This window comes from Manduca sexta, chromosome 10 (assembly GCF_014839805.1).
Source record: "Manduca sexta isolate Smith_Timp_Sample1 chromosome 10, JHU_Msex_v1.0, whole genome shotgun sequence".
Taxonomy (NCBI): Eukaryota; Metazoa; Arthropoda; class Insecta; order Lepidoptera; family Sphingidae; genus Manduca; species Manduca sexta.
In genome coordinates, this window is record NC_051124.1 from 11,082,788 (window position 1) to 11,097,778 (window position 14,991).

At 37.2% G+C, this 14,991-nt stretch overlaps 1 protein-coding gene across 2 annotated transcripts in view; it reads left to right on the plus strand.

Moving 5' to 3' along the window:
* LOC115441916 (atypical protein kinase C) overlaps positions 1-14,991 on the plus strand; it is a 243,989-nt gene that overhangs the window by 13,435 nt on the left and 215,563 nt on the right. Inside the window, exon 1 of one of the 2 annotated variants that reach the window (XM_037437255.1) lies at positions 3,274-3,481. The exons of the other annotated variant lie outside the window; for it this stretch is intronic. The gene's annotated coding sequence lies outside the window, so the exon portion shown is untranslated. Of the gene's footprint in view, positions 1-3,273; positions 3,482-14,991 lie in introns of those variants that run through there. 2 annotated transcript variants of the gene reach the window in all.

Here is a 14,991-nt window from a genome sequence, read left to right on the forward strand (position 1 = left end):
GACAGAATATCCGCTATGTTTCGTAGTAACTGATGTTAATAGACAAATTGTATTATTTACAGTTGTATTAACTGGTGGTAGGTCTGGCACATGTGAGAGTCCGCCTTGGTAGGTAACACTGCAATGTCTATTTCTGCAGCTAAACAGCAGCATGTAGTCACCGTAGTGTTGCTTGAAGGACACTGTAGCCAGTGTAACTACTGGACATAATAAAATTTAACATCTCCCATGTCCCAGTATGGCAAGCGAAGTGGAATACCAAACAATACTTTGTAATTCAAGGTGGTGTTTGTACTATTTATGGGCGGTCGTATCGCTTATCAATAGGCCAACGGCAAGCTCGTTTCATCATACAAAATAATAAAAAAAAATCGCTTTGTGTGAGTGCTATACAGTTCTTTAATTATAATAATTCAAAGTGGTGAATCTTGTCACATACAGCTTGGTAAGCGACTCGCTCGTCTCGTTGAAATATAAAAATATAAATAACCTTGACACACCACAGATACTAATTTCTTATGCTTACGCGAATGTTAAATATCGAGATCAAAATAACAATAAAATTTAATTAAATAGGAAACTAAAAGACCGGTTGCGAGACTTCAAGATACTATGACTTCATTCAGCATAGATAGGATTCTGCGTAACAAAAATAAGAAAAATAGTTTTCTTTCAAAACTGCAGATACCCTAAATCAACAGGGTTCTGTCGTATCCAGGTTCTGATTTCCGTTTCCATTTTTCCCACGCCTTATTCAACGTACAATCCGTCACGATCACCCGAAAACATCCTCACAATAGCCATAAAACTGAAAATTCCTACCAACTTCCATAGAGAAATTACGACAGTTAAAAGAAATGAAAAGATTCTCCGATAATAAAGCGAATATGGCCGCGGGTAACAGCTAGTATTGTCGGAGCTAGGTCGTCGTGCCAGTTTTCATTGCGACTCTACTAACTAATAAAGTTTTTATAGTGACGGCCAGGGCCCGAACTAAGGGGGCTCCGGGGGGAGTAGCGCCACGAAGTACTCAATTTTCTCTCTAGAAAAGCTAATATAAAATTTACCGTGATAGGCAGCTTGTTACAAATTATTTATAAGGTATTTTCTTTTAATAATAAGTTTACGATTTATATTGTGTTGATCTAAGAGGCACCCACGAGGTGGATAGATGCCCCGATAAAAGTCGTAGGAGGTCGTTGGATGTGAGCTGCTTCCAGTAAGACAAACTGGTAATCTTTGGATTACTGGATCGTGTTCATCAGTGCGGCTGATGATGATTAATGTAAAGGGCGGCGAATATTTTTGCACCCAGCGGCTGAATACCTAGATCGGACCCTGGTGACAGCCGCTGGTTGATTTAAGCCGTCATAATATTTAGTGGTCCCGCGTATGTGGGCGTAATTGACTCAATCGTTATGGCATTTTTGAGCTGTATGTAGATTTGTTTGCTGTATTGGCCTTGAGTGCCGTTTGGCACTTGTCATGATTGAACATTGTGTTTATATGAAATTAAATAATTTATTTGAACCCATAAATGTCAAGCATTATTTAGCTTCTGTACATTTTACTCTATCGTCAGTTCGGCAAGTAATTTTCCACCAAAGAAGAACGGATAGATATATAGTTCTGCCTCAAAATTTGTCATGTGTCGAAACTATATAAGTATGTTATTGTTTATCATGCAATCTATTTTTCGATCTATATTGAAAATGATCCAAAATTCCAACAAAGAATGGTACCAAGAAGAGCAACGTTTTTTGACATGCTCACAAATGACTTATTTTGATTGGTTCATTCTCGGAATCGGATTAAAGATTGCGATTGGGATCGTTTATCGAAAACGTCTGTCATGGTGTTAAGTGGAAAAGTCAAAGATTCTTTCGACATTCTCATGAAAATGGTGTGCGTGTACGTGCTGCTGGTCGCGTTTCCAGACAATTTTACATCTAGCAGTAGACACGATTATTTCACCTTCGTCACTAACATATAACTAATCGTGATTATATTACTTCTCCGTGTTCCATGAAATCATACACTCATAAAATAAAAATAGTCGTTTATTCGCCAAAGCGGAAGATTTCATTGCAACAATATAAAGTTATTGCCCGTGCAATCGGCTAACGTCCGCAATTTGCTCCCGCGCATCGGCGGTCAGCGTCAATTTCGTTTCGCCACTCGACGTCAGGTTCCGGCGTGCGCGCCAGCTGACTGTCCGGAGTGTGGCGATGGCTGTATAAGTGGTTTGAGATAATTTGTGTATCCTATGTCGTATGTGATATTTCAGATTTGGTTAAGATGTTAAAAATAAGTAAATAAGTATTTTGAAGCGACTGTCCATCTCTGTCAATTTTTTGTATGTAAACTTACTGAACAGTTGTCTAATTCAATTTGAATTTCCTTAGTCTTTTAACACTTTATCAAGAAATGGAAAGCTACTCGAGAGTCATAAGTGTTTTTGTAATATATTTCTGTGTGAAGACTGTGATCTATATTTATGATAGATATATACCCTCTGGTTCTTCAGTAGAAATGGCCAGTGCTATGCCACAGATCCACAGTTGTTATAGTTAAGTGAAATTCCATGCATAGTTCTCTCCAAAATTCCATGTTGTATGCGGCAAGCCGCTCCGGCATTGGCAGTTGACACCACCCCAGAGCACTCCAGTGGGCCGCACCGAGAAATGGACTGCAAATTGGCCGCCAATTGATACGTGATTGATCGGCCTTCCTACCCGCTGACGTGCAACTAGCTTGGGGAATAGCTTCGTTAAATGAACGCAAAAAGAAACCAACATGTTTGCAAATATTCGAAATATTTTTGAAATACCTTACAAATATTTTTATTGAGGTATTTTAATTGAATTCACCTAATTAACTTTGTTTATCTGAATTCAGATGTATGAATCGTAGATAGAGAAGTGTAACATATGCGCGGCTTTACCTCAAAATGTTTACCTTCAAGTTTGACGGTTCTACATATGCTAATATGACGTTGTTCGTGCATACATTTGCATAATGATACAAACACTATTATAACTCAAATTTGCCATTACAATGCGTGTACAAGTGTCGGCTCGTCGCGAATGTTGTGAAGTGACGTGCTCGAAACGGTCTCATCTCATCAGGGTTCATTGTTCGGCCAGTGCGGCGGTCCGCCAGTGTTGATTATTGTCGGTTCCACGGTGGACCGTGGAGCAGAGCGGAGGTCGGCGGCTAATTGGCGCGGCGGTGGCGGTGGCGGCGGCGCGGTTCTCTGCGCCCGCGGGCCGCGAGCAGTGGCGCGGCGAGAAGCGGCGCGCGCACGCGTCTATGCCACCGATCAGCTGCGCGCGCGACAATTCGCGTTTCGAAATCTGGATTGCACCAAGCGCGGTTCCGTTGCGTCTCGTGTTAGTGGTTACGCGGAACTAGAATGGAAACGATGACCTCGCCGCCGCACGGCGCACGCCGCGCCCGCCTGCGACGCCGCGCGCACGAGGTGCTTTGTGTTTGTTTTGCCATGTAACGGATGCAGTTTTTGCCAATAGCCGGTGATTCGGGCCCGGCTTTCCGGCGTGCTCTTTGTTTACCCGTCTGTTGCGGCAGATAACGTCGTGACCCACATTGCGGTTCGCGTGAGGTTTAGGTTTCGAAATTTCGGATTGCGCCGGGGCCCGATAAGAAGGTCCCTCGTGTTCGCGGTCGCTTTCTGACCTACTGAGCCGTGTTTCAGATTACATTAGCGCATTGCGAATCGCTATCGGTTCCGAGTCGGTATCGATAAGTGTGTGATCCGCCAATGCTCCGCGGTAAACAAAGGATTTCTCTATATTGTTATCTGGCGGTGAAAACAGACACGTCTATTGAGACATGAATATACAAATAGAAGCTCTCACGAGTCGCGTTCAAGGTGCATTATAAAGAGTATTATTTTGACCTTCCTCTTGACAGCAAAGAGTGCAAAAAATGTACGACGATACCGGCTTCGAATGCGGAGTTTGGATTAAATAAAACATGTGTGAGTACGCATTAGCCGGACTGAACTCGGCGGACAGCGCGCGGCCGGCGCCGGTCGCATCGCCCTGGGTTTTGAACTCTGCCTCATTTGCTCCGAGTGCTTTTTGACATAAAAACAACGGATGCATTCGCAACTCCGGCCATTACGCATTTCTATATGACGAAACTTTATACTGTGTTATGGCGAACGGAACATTAAATCCTTTCAACGAATTCGCAGCACGAAATTCCACAAGCTCCACTGTGGCCGAGAGTTGTGTCGTACACGGCTCTACTAGTTTACTGTAATATCGCCGAGAGTGCGTTTTGACATAAAATATATCGGATATCAACACCGCTTGTTGGGTGGATTACGATTTATTATGAACCCTATCATGTGCGGGTTAAGGGTTATAATATGGTTTTGGTTTAAGTAAGTCGGATAGGCCAATAGCCTCTCCGTGGAACCTTGATCTGGCTGCGAAATATTTGGTGACTCACAAACAATGTAACAAGTATATTTACATGTACATTTGTGTAAAACAATGTTTGCGCGCGGGATTTCTTTCCAAGACATTGGATTTTTATAAGGCTTTTTTTCGTATTTGCAATTCAGACTAGTTTTAGGAGATATATTGACATGCTTTATCTGTTTTTGGGTTCGCTGCTTATTAGAGCCTTTAGTTGGCAGAAAACAGTTGTGATGGTCGCTAGGATGATCGTATTAAGTATGCAAGCAAAACATTGGTTTAAAAAGGTACTATATGCTTATTTTTTGTAGTAAGTAGAATGGTAATTTCAAGGAACTATTAAGAGTTTTAACTTCGTTTTCAGTAATGTTCAAATGCTGTTATAAAATTTAAAAATAATACTAATAATTTTTGGTCAAATATCCTTCTGAATTTATTACATAAAACGACATTTATTATGACAATATCAGTTAGCGCCTTATTCAAATTGAATGCATTTGGAGCACTAAACAACCCGCACTACCAGATAAATAAAATAAACATATACAACAAACGTAGTACCAATCCTCCAAAGGCCGTATGAGCGTAATAAAAATGTAAACTGTGAAAATTTTCATGGTAACGGCCCAAAGCCCAAATATTTAAGTGGCCCGCGCCATGTTTGGAATAATTCAACGATATCATTACGCGAACACCTCGGCGGCATTGTATACTCGCGCAGTTTTATTGTACTTGCCAACTGAAATACAGACAACACGTTCCAAAAATATTATTTATGTAGTAGCTTTGATGTTTTGACTGCGTTGAGTTGAAAGTTAACGTTGAGACGTAAAGGGCTCTGTTTAAATGTTAATAAGGTTTAAAGTTAAATATGTTAAGAGGAGCGATTGTGAATTGTGATAAAATAAAATATTGTATATCAAGATATTATAGAATATTTTATAAGAATCTTACGAATTGTTCTTTTTGTGATACAAGCATGACAAAACCAAAAAGACAGGCAAAAAGTAAATTTGCATGATAAAAACAACATACTTTATATTCTGAATTGATTTTGTCCTACATTATTCTGGTATAATATGCTAGATTAGACTCGTCTATTATAATATAGCATAGACCTCGACTCTGAAAATCAATTTTAACTCCAGATGAAAACGGAACATATCTTTTCCTTTCAAATATTAATTCGGAGAATTGGTAACAAATACCCAAACAGACCGTTCCGTTTCTTTATATATAGTTGTCTATAACCTAAGTATTCCAAGACTTCTCAGAAGTCTTAATCTAACTGTATGAATTCACGGACGGACGTAAAATTTAGAATTTATTATACGTAGATACGGTCGTTGTAATCAGTTACGCCATCTCTTTGGTGTGCACACGAATTCGTTCCTTTTTACTTTGCTGTAGACGCTAGAATCGCTTGAAACGTTTCATCTGTGATATGCATAACTGGATATCAACGTATTTACTTAGCAAGTTTACAAAATATAGCAATGGTTGTGTGGATTTATTCCGAGAACAATGAGACTGTCAAGATTAAATACCTTTGGTAGTTGGGTCGTGTTTTGAAGTGCCATGCATCATAAAGTTGGTGCCAGAACCAGCGAGCTACCTGATGATAAGTCCATGATCCATAGTACCTATGAGGTTTCGCGATACTTTAGGGCTTTACGGAAAGCAAAAGGTTTTGGAGGAATGAAATGTACAGTCATGTAAAGCGAGCTCTTTCATTCTGTAGAAGTACCACAAAAATTATCATGATATATTTTGATACGCTTTTCAAAACTTCGAAGCTTATAATTAAGAACAAACGGTCCAGTTTCGCTTGCTTGACGTAACATGTCAAACATGCGAACCGGTTACCACATGCTCCTAACACTTCCCATCACAAACACGAGCGCGGTGCAAACACCCTTTTCGCTATATATATCAAATAAAATTATCTCAACAAACAATAACGCGTACTTACATTTTGCAACAGTAAACAGAGACTTTCACTCAAGGCCGAAAATAACCAATAAGGGGCACAGCGGTTCTGCATCATTTGTGGTGCGTGCATTCTGTTGCCGATTCACTCTGGTGTAAAGAACTTGTTCTACGACCGACAGAGAGGGATGTATTCACGTGCCAAGTCTAGACTTCATGAGGAGAAAGTTATTAATGCTAACTCTGCGAGGTGCAGTGTTGTGCATTCTTTTGAATTTATATATACACGTGGTCTTTTGAGCTGGTCGTAGAAGATGTAAAATTATCTCTGGGTTGATATATAGTATTGATAATTATAGTTGTAATAAGGACTGATTCTATCTGACAACATAAACAAAATGACGTAAATGGTTGAAGTTAAGACAATGTGAGGTTTAGTGATAAATTATGTAATTTTAGCTTCATTTATTTTTTGACAACACTGCACCTGGTGGTAGGTGGAAAGGTCCAGTAGAATGTCGACTGACAAGAGATGGATACCCCTCAACAGTCGACAAAATTATCCTGGACTTTAATGCAAATCTTTCCAATACACATAATGTAATTAGTGTATACAGTTCTTAATTCGTATATCTAAATAATTCAATGGTATAAAATTATATAATATAACCGAGGAATGTTTAAAATGGCCGGCCGAAACGAAATATTTTATAACTAGCTTTTTCCCGCGGCTCCGCCCGCGTTATAAAGTTTTTCGGGCTAAAGTTTTCCGTTATAAAAGTCACGCTATATATTTTCCCGGGTGCCTATGTTCTTCCCAGGGTCTCAAACTGTCTCCATACCAAATTTTATCCTAATACGTTGGGTAGCTTTTGAGTTTAACACGTTCGGGCAGACCGATGCAGCGGGGGACTTTGTTTTATGATATATTTTTGTAGAACTTTTTAAGAGGAACAATCCCGTCATACATTATTGTTGCATAACTTTAACCGTTTACGCAGCGCACGCAACAGAAGCTCTCAAAACTAATAAATTGTCCCCGTTTTTGCATCATGTTTCATTACTGCTCTGCTCCTATTGGTCATAGCGTGATGATATATAGCCTATAGCACTTCACGAACAAAGGGCTATCCAATACAAAATGATTTTTTAGTTCGAACCGGTATTTCCTGAGATTAGCCATTACTGCTCTGCTCCTATTGGGTATAGCGTGATGATATATAGCCTATAGCACTCCACGAACAAAAGGCTATCCAACGCAAAAAGATTTTTTCAGTTTGGACCGGTAGTTGCTGAGATTAGCCATTACTGCTCCGCTCCTATTGGGTATAGCGTGATGATATATAGCCTATAGCACTCCACGAACAAAGGGCTATCCAATGCAAAAAGAATTTTTCAGTTTGGACCGGTAGTTCCTGAGATTAGCCATTACTGCTCCGCTCCTATTGGGTATAGCGTGATGATATATAGCCTATAGCACTCCACGAACATAGGGCTATCCAACGCAAAAAGAATTTTTCAGTTTGGACCGGTAGTTCCTGAGATTAGCGCGTTCAAACAAACAAACAAACAAACAAACAAACAAACTCTTCAGCTTTATATAATAGTGTAGATAACAATAATAAAAAAAAACATAAAAAGATATATTTTTGATACGAACGGACAAGCATGAGAAAATTCACACGATTATACCACAATTATGATTACTTTAGATTATTTGCAACATGTTGTAAAAAATACACTTTTTATATCCAGTCAGATTTTTGTTTTGTCCAAGAGCATTGAATAGTATTATTTTTAAAATTCTAGGGCTTGTTGCTAACCAATCAGTAGTGCAGTGCAGTAAACTGCGAACGTCATCCTGAGATATGTAATTGTAAATACCATCGTTCCATATTGTAAAACAAAATCCCCCACCGCGCCTGTTTATCTGTCTGAACGCGATAAACTTCAAAATTACTAAATGCATTTCGATAAATTTTGGTATGGAGATAGTTTGAAATCCTACGAAGGACGTAGAGTACATTCTATCCCGGAAATTTTATATAGGGACTATTATCCCAGAAAACTTTCACGTTGGCGAAGCCGCGGAAAGCTAGTTAACTGTATGTAATTACAATGACCCTCAAACTTCGGTTGTATTCATCACAACAGTACTGTGTACCGATTATGGCTTGATGGCAAAAAAATACAATGCGTGTGAGACGCTGAGATGGACTCGCATACGTGAGAACTATAACATGTAGAAAGTAGACATAGGAAACATCTGTAAGATAGCAATATCATGAAGCAATAGAGAACTACTATTGTTTTTACACGGTTTATGTAAACCAATTCTATAAATACCTATTTCTATATTCACCTGAACGTTCTACGCTGCAAGTTCATAGATCTTTATCATGTCTGTCGCGTACGGGATTCGATGATGGATTCCTGATACGATTGTTGGGGGCTTTCAAAATGGCGCCAACGTAATCCTTACGAAACGACGCCACGGTTGATGGAAGGTTTTCCTCTTTAATCTTGAAGCTAGATAAGTTGAGTACTAGGTATTCATTTTGAACTTTTCATTTGTATTTTTATTTTGGATAGTTCTCTAATCGTTATCACATATCTAATATCACTTGTAGAAACTTATACAGGGTTAATTCAATTGCTCATTAGTAATCATAACACTATGATGACTTGATATAGATCTCAGGAACACGCTGGATTTAGGCCGCTTTTGACATGCCCGTCTGGAAAGTACAACAGCTAATTTCATGTGGCTGATGATGATTCAGTTGATGCATTATGATGATACCATCCTTGTATTATATATTGTTCTACTGCCGGTCACAGGTCTTCTCTACTACTAAGAAGATAAAAGCCTTAGTTCATTCCGCTGGCCTTGTGCGGGTTACAAACTTCACATAGCTTTGAAATTCTTATGGAATATTCTTAGGAATGTAGTTTTTTTACTGTATTTTCCTTGTCTTTGCTAATTGGTAATTAAACTAACATAATATTAATTAAATCACATCGTTTATAAAATCCACGATCTTAACATTCTCATTAGGTTATAGCTAATCTATTATTCTAAATAATGTTCTTAATGTTTTAAGTGAAAATATTTCAATTTGAGAAGATTGTGCCGGTAGTGCTTTCCTTTGTTCCCGTCCTTCCATTGTTTCTTTTTGCCTCAAGATGGTTCGCTCTTCGGTGTCTTAAGAGTGTTTGCACTTTGTTCATGTTTTTTTATCCAGTCGATACAGTAACGAGCTCCTATTTCCTTTACTTAAGCGATACTGATTTCGGTATGCGAAATTGTAAGAGAATTTGAAATGAAAAGCAGATGAATTAAGAAATTTGTATGAGTAAACACACACACACACACACACACACACACAACCAGGCCACCCACTTTTCGCCAAGTTTGTTCCGACCCATGATGTGATAGGGGTATTAGTTTGAAAGTAGAAGTATTTATTTTTTCATGTATTATTAACAAATATTCTGGATACGCTCTCAGCTATATTGTATTCTATAATTGAATGGCGTGTAGTCTTATAAAGCCATTGATCCAAACGATGGTACTTTGTTTACATAAATATAGATTTTCCTTCGCTAAATATTAATTTACATGTTTTCCGTTTGCAATAGTATTACCAGTACAAATTAATATGGATTGTCATAATTATATTTCATTAATACCTTATATCTTTGTTAGCAACGTGTATAATAAACGGCTGCATAAAGTGGCAATTCTGCGAATCACCTTGGACACGAAATTAGTCGATATGTGGGTCAATCGCTGGGGTCAATTATGTAAATGAACATATCATTGAAAATAGGTATCCGACAAAAGGCAGGGTAAGGTATACACGGTTTGACATTGACTAAATTATTAAGGAGTGAAATGCGAATTATTTCATTCATAGCATAATTTTAGATTTAAGGAATGTCAGTATATTCAATGTACAGTTGTGTTTAGTTCCAGAACTTTCTATTTGTATGCTAAAAAATTAAATTACAATACTATTTATTATGTATCGGGTCGTATTAATCTTACGCAATCAGCATGATGTTTATTATTTAAATTTACTAATGCCTACGGTTCGTTTCATGTATGTTCTTACTTAGCTTTGCGCTCCAGTATTCTATAATCTATTTTAGTACCATTTCTGTCATCTTTAATTTTAGAGTTTAATTAATTTATTTGTTCTATAAGCATCTGTCTATTCGGGTCATCTGTCTAAATGACGCCATCGCGATGGAAAAATTCGCCAACGGCCGCCGGGTAATGTACGGTGACGTCACAAGTTTCTCATAACACTTGCCACTAATGTATCCATTTAATATCAGAGCATTTCGAGCGATTAGGGCCGGGACGCACCGGGCGGTCGTGACCGAGTTGCGGGCACCGTTACTTGCGCGAGATTCAGTGCTGGGCGAGTTTTTTTGCCCGATCGCACGGGCAATTATGACGTCACTGTACAGTAATACCGGCCGGTCGGCTTGTAATACAGGTTGATGTTACAGTTACAGACAAATGGTGTAAAAAATAAATGGTTGATACGGCGCGAATGTAAAATTGACTGTATCGGTTTTGTATTCAAAAATTGAAGTTAATTTTATACAATTTGTTTTTAAACTTAGAAATTAAAATTTACTAGTTAAAATTGGAGCCTACAAAGTAGTTCAATAACTAGTTTTAATTATCTATCTCCGTTACCACGATAATTGTCTGTTGGATTCATTTTAGTTAATTAAATTTCTACCGTCGACAAACTTTAATGTCTCAAACATTTTCTCCTAGATTCTAGGTTTATATTCGCCATTAGTCTGGAATAAGTCTGAAACATTAAACATTTTAGCGTTACTACGGCACGGGAGCGGGCCGTTACAGTTAATAAAATGTCTACCGACAACATTATGAGCTGTTACGGGGTCGAGACAAATTTTAAGTTTTATTTATTATATTTACGTCCTATTTCGTAGAGTACGTAATAAATGAGTATTACGTACGTAACTTTATTGCCTCTAATAACGTCGACGGTTCGTTGACCGTTAATAGTTTTTAAAATTATTGTTCATGGTCATTGTAAATTTTCAGTTTTGCGTGTGAAAAATACCTTTGACCTCTGTGTAGCGATGTGTGAAAAAAGATTAGAGGATTTTAAAGATTTTTTGGTTTAGTTCTTTTACGTTTTTTAACTTAGGCTTAAGTTTCCAATCATGCTATTAAAATTGTTTATATTATTGAAAAAAAAGGCGAAAAAATTGAAAGTGATAGCAGTATGAATGAAGTTGTTCAATTGTTTCAGTTTTATACTCGGTCGTGTTAAAATTTATTAGATAGATAACTTTTATCTTACCAAAATCAGCCTTTAACGGGAAAACAACTGATGGTTACATTTAAAACTTATTTATCAGCCGTTAAAAATACTTAATTGGTCATCATTGGTTAATCAACTCTTGTTAAGAGTATTGCCTGGGGCGGGTCATGTCACAAATAGAAAATGTAACCATCAATATTTTATTTCTGTTATTCAACATAGTTATAATGCTTTAATGTTCAGTCCAGTTAAAATAAAAAATATTTTTATAATTGGGATAATTTCATAAAACATCACAGTAATTATAATTGTTGATAATTCTAAGCATGACCGTTGTGTTACTATCTTAACAATCCGCGAAGACAATTGGTCACAATTGCGCGCTTCTGTTCCTGATTTCCATCCAATATACATCGTTTGTAATAACAATAGTCGTCGGCGTTATGTACGATTGGCGGCTTTTTGACGTCTCATTACATCACTCGGATTCTATTGGTCACACGCACTTACGGTAATGACCTGTTCATTGGAGACATTTATTTTTATGATAGACAAAATGAATTGAATGTAGGTTCAGATCACGCTACGGACTATGTATGAGTTTTTGAACTAATACGTCTGACTAAAGCATTGCTTTTGGATAAAGGTTAGTTATATTCATCATAATGTTCTCTTACTAATATTTTAAATGTTAAAGTTTATGATAACGTTTGGATGTTTGTTAGAACTAAACGCAAAAACAACTGAACGGATTTGGGTGCATTTGGGCATATACGTAGACAATGTACTGGAATAATACATAGGCAATTCTTTACCCGAGTAATTTGCTTCCAGGAAATAATGATTTTTTATCACAATTTTTTATTAGGTGGCGCTGGCGTAGTAGTTTTGTAGAGACTTTTGTATATGGTGCGTGTTATAACAGTAGTATACTACTGTAGTGTTTTATTCCCTTATTTCGATATCAATAGCTACAACTATTGTATGTCATAATAATATTATATGTATCATAATACGGCAGCTAATTAGTTCTTAAACTCTCAACTCGCGATAAATATAGGACTAACTATTCGTTTGTTATAATTATATTGCACAAATTCAAAAGTGCCTTGAATTAGATATAATTTGTACAATTTGTAAAGATTTATTTGTGTGCAATCATTACCGTCTGCCTCGAAATGGTGCGGCCAATCAATTAATGCCTCGATTTATTCCCATGATATTTGCATTAGTTTGCGTAATTTTGGATTTCATATGTCGCAATTTAAATTCAAACAGACTAATATAAAATTATTTTTATTTTGTTTGTATTTAATGGGGAAATAATTTATGGTAATACAAATGCCAGTATGTTAGTAGATGAAATCATTTGGTATTCAAATAATTCCTTTATAGATGCATAAATTATTATGATTACAATACAAATAGCTAATTTGTGAAAAATGTGTTGCTAAATAAACCTTTGTTGACAAATTTTCGATACAAAAAAATCTGATCTGATTTCGTGTCCATTCATTCATGTGCATTAATGGGAAGATATTGCTATCTTTGTCGCACTCTCATATTTTCACGAAAGTCGCAGCGGAAGTCATGCTTGCATCCTTTATCATATGATTGATAATCCTGGACACTTGTGAAACCATTAATTATAATTTTTTACCGACATTGTGATCTTATATAAAGCGAAATTGCATTAATTATATTTGTCTTTATCAACCATTTGTTACACCTAAGTGTCATAACAATATTCACAGCTCTGTCGATTATATTGATTTATTGTTACGTAAATACAACGTGCAATTTATTTGTCATCGTTCATGTTGCGCTAATCGCTTTTCTGTTCGTGTCTAATTGATTATATCTCCAAAGGTTGTTCTATTGTGCGGTGAATTATGTAAAACAAGGGAACAGTGTATTTTATAATCTTCCGTGGAGTGAATAGGGTTCTTTTTGTAATGATAATGCTGGTGTGCTGTTGGGTGTCTCTTTCAGTATTTCTTTATAAATGATTTAGTGCTGGGTATAGGTGTCAATTTCGTATGATTCGAGAAATATGGATCGTAGCTATAATACGGTGAGGGTGTCTATAGATATACTATAACTACATAGCTATAGTATATCTATAGCCACCCTCACCATCTATTATTCTGTAGCTGTTTGTAATACATTTCGTTTATTTTATCAGTTGACTCGATGTCATTCGAAAGCCGAAGAACCGAGTACAAATAGGACTTAGATACGCAAAAAGGATCCAACCCACAGTATGGTCGAAAATGAGCACAGTATGCCAAATATTTTCTACCAGTAAAAACATTTTATTCAAATTATGTATCAAAATATAAAATAGAATATCAAAGAGCAAAAATACTATTTAAACTTAAATCTTCACTATTTCAAAAGTGTAATTTTTGGGCTGGATCCTTTTTGCGTATCTACGTCCAATTACAAATGAAATTTTAATTTTTTGTCAACTTGGAAAAAACAACCTCTAAAATCTTTGCCAAAACTCTTAAACTACAGAATACAGAAACAAAGTTTCATCAAACAAATGCTATTACAGAGAGAAATATCTTTACACTCGACGGAGTCACACACGGCAACTTTCTTAGTTCCGCCGTTCGGCGCGGTGGGCGTTCCATGCTGTTTAACTTGCTACGTGATCACTCGTACAGTTTTTGTTGCCGTCGGTACAAAAAGTTTGATCTATTTACAGTTTTGAAACTGAATAACTGGCAGCAGGAAATCTTGTATAGTTTTTGTACCACAGCTGAGCTGTCAACGGTACAGTTTGATTGTGTGCTGGTAAACCTTTGAATTTTATATTTAGTTTTTTTACTGTTAATTTAATTGTAATGAGAACTATTTAGTACTATCTCTTTTCTCACTTTTCCTGGCAGATTTCATGGTCTAACTATGTGTTTTCTTTTATTGATAATGTTATGTATAATGCTGTTTTCGAAACAACAAATCTTATTCGAAATAATGTAAATGGCTAGATCCGTAAACAAACTTCGCTAAAGAATCGATGCTACAACCAGTTGGCTTCTATTCGGCGCTTACAAGTAAGTCACCGAACGTTGTCTCCAACAAAAATCAACATCGCGTAGATCCAAACAAAACATAAGACTAAGCGTCGAAGGGGTAAGGTTTTGTCAATTTCCCGCTTGCTATCGTCTCCCGGGATGCGGAGATGCCGCGCGTTCACGATTCCATCTCGCACATCCCGCGCGTCCCGGGATCACGCTAGACGGCGAGGCGTCACGATCGATCCCGTCAATTCAGTGTAAATTGGAACG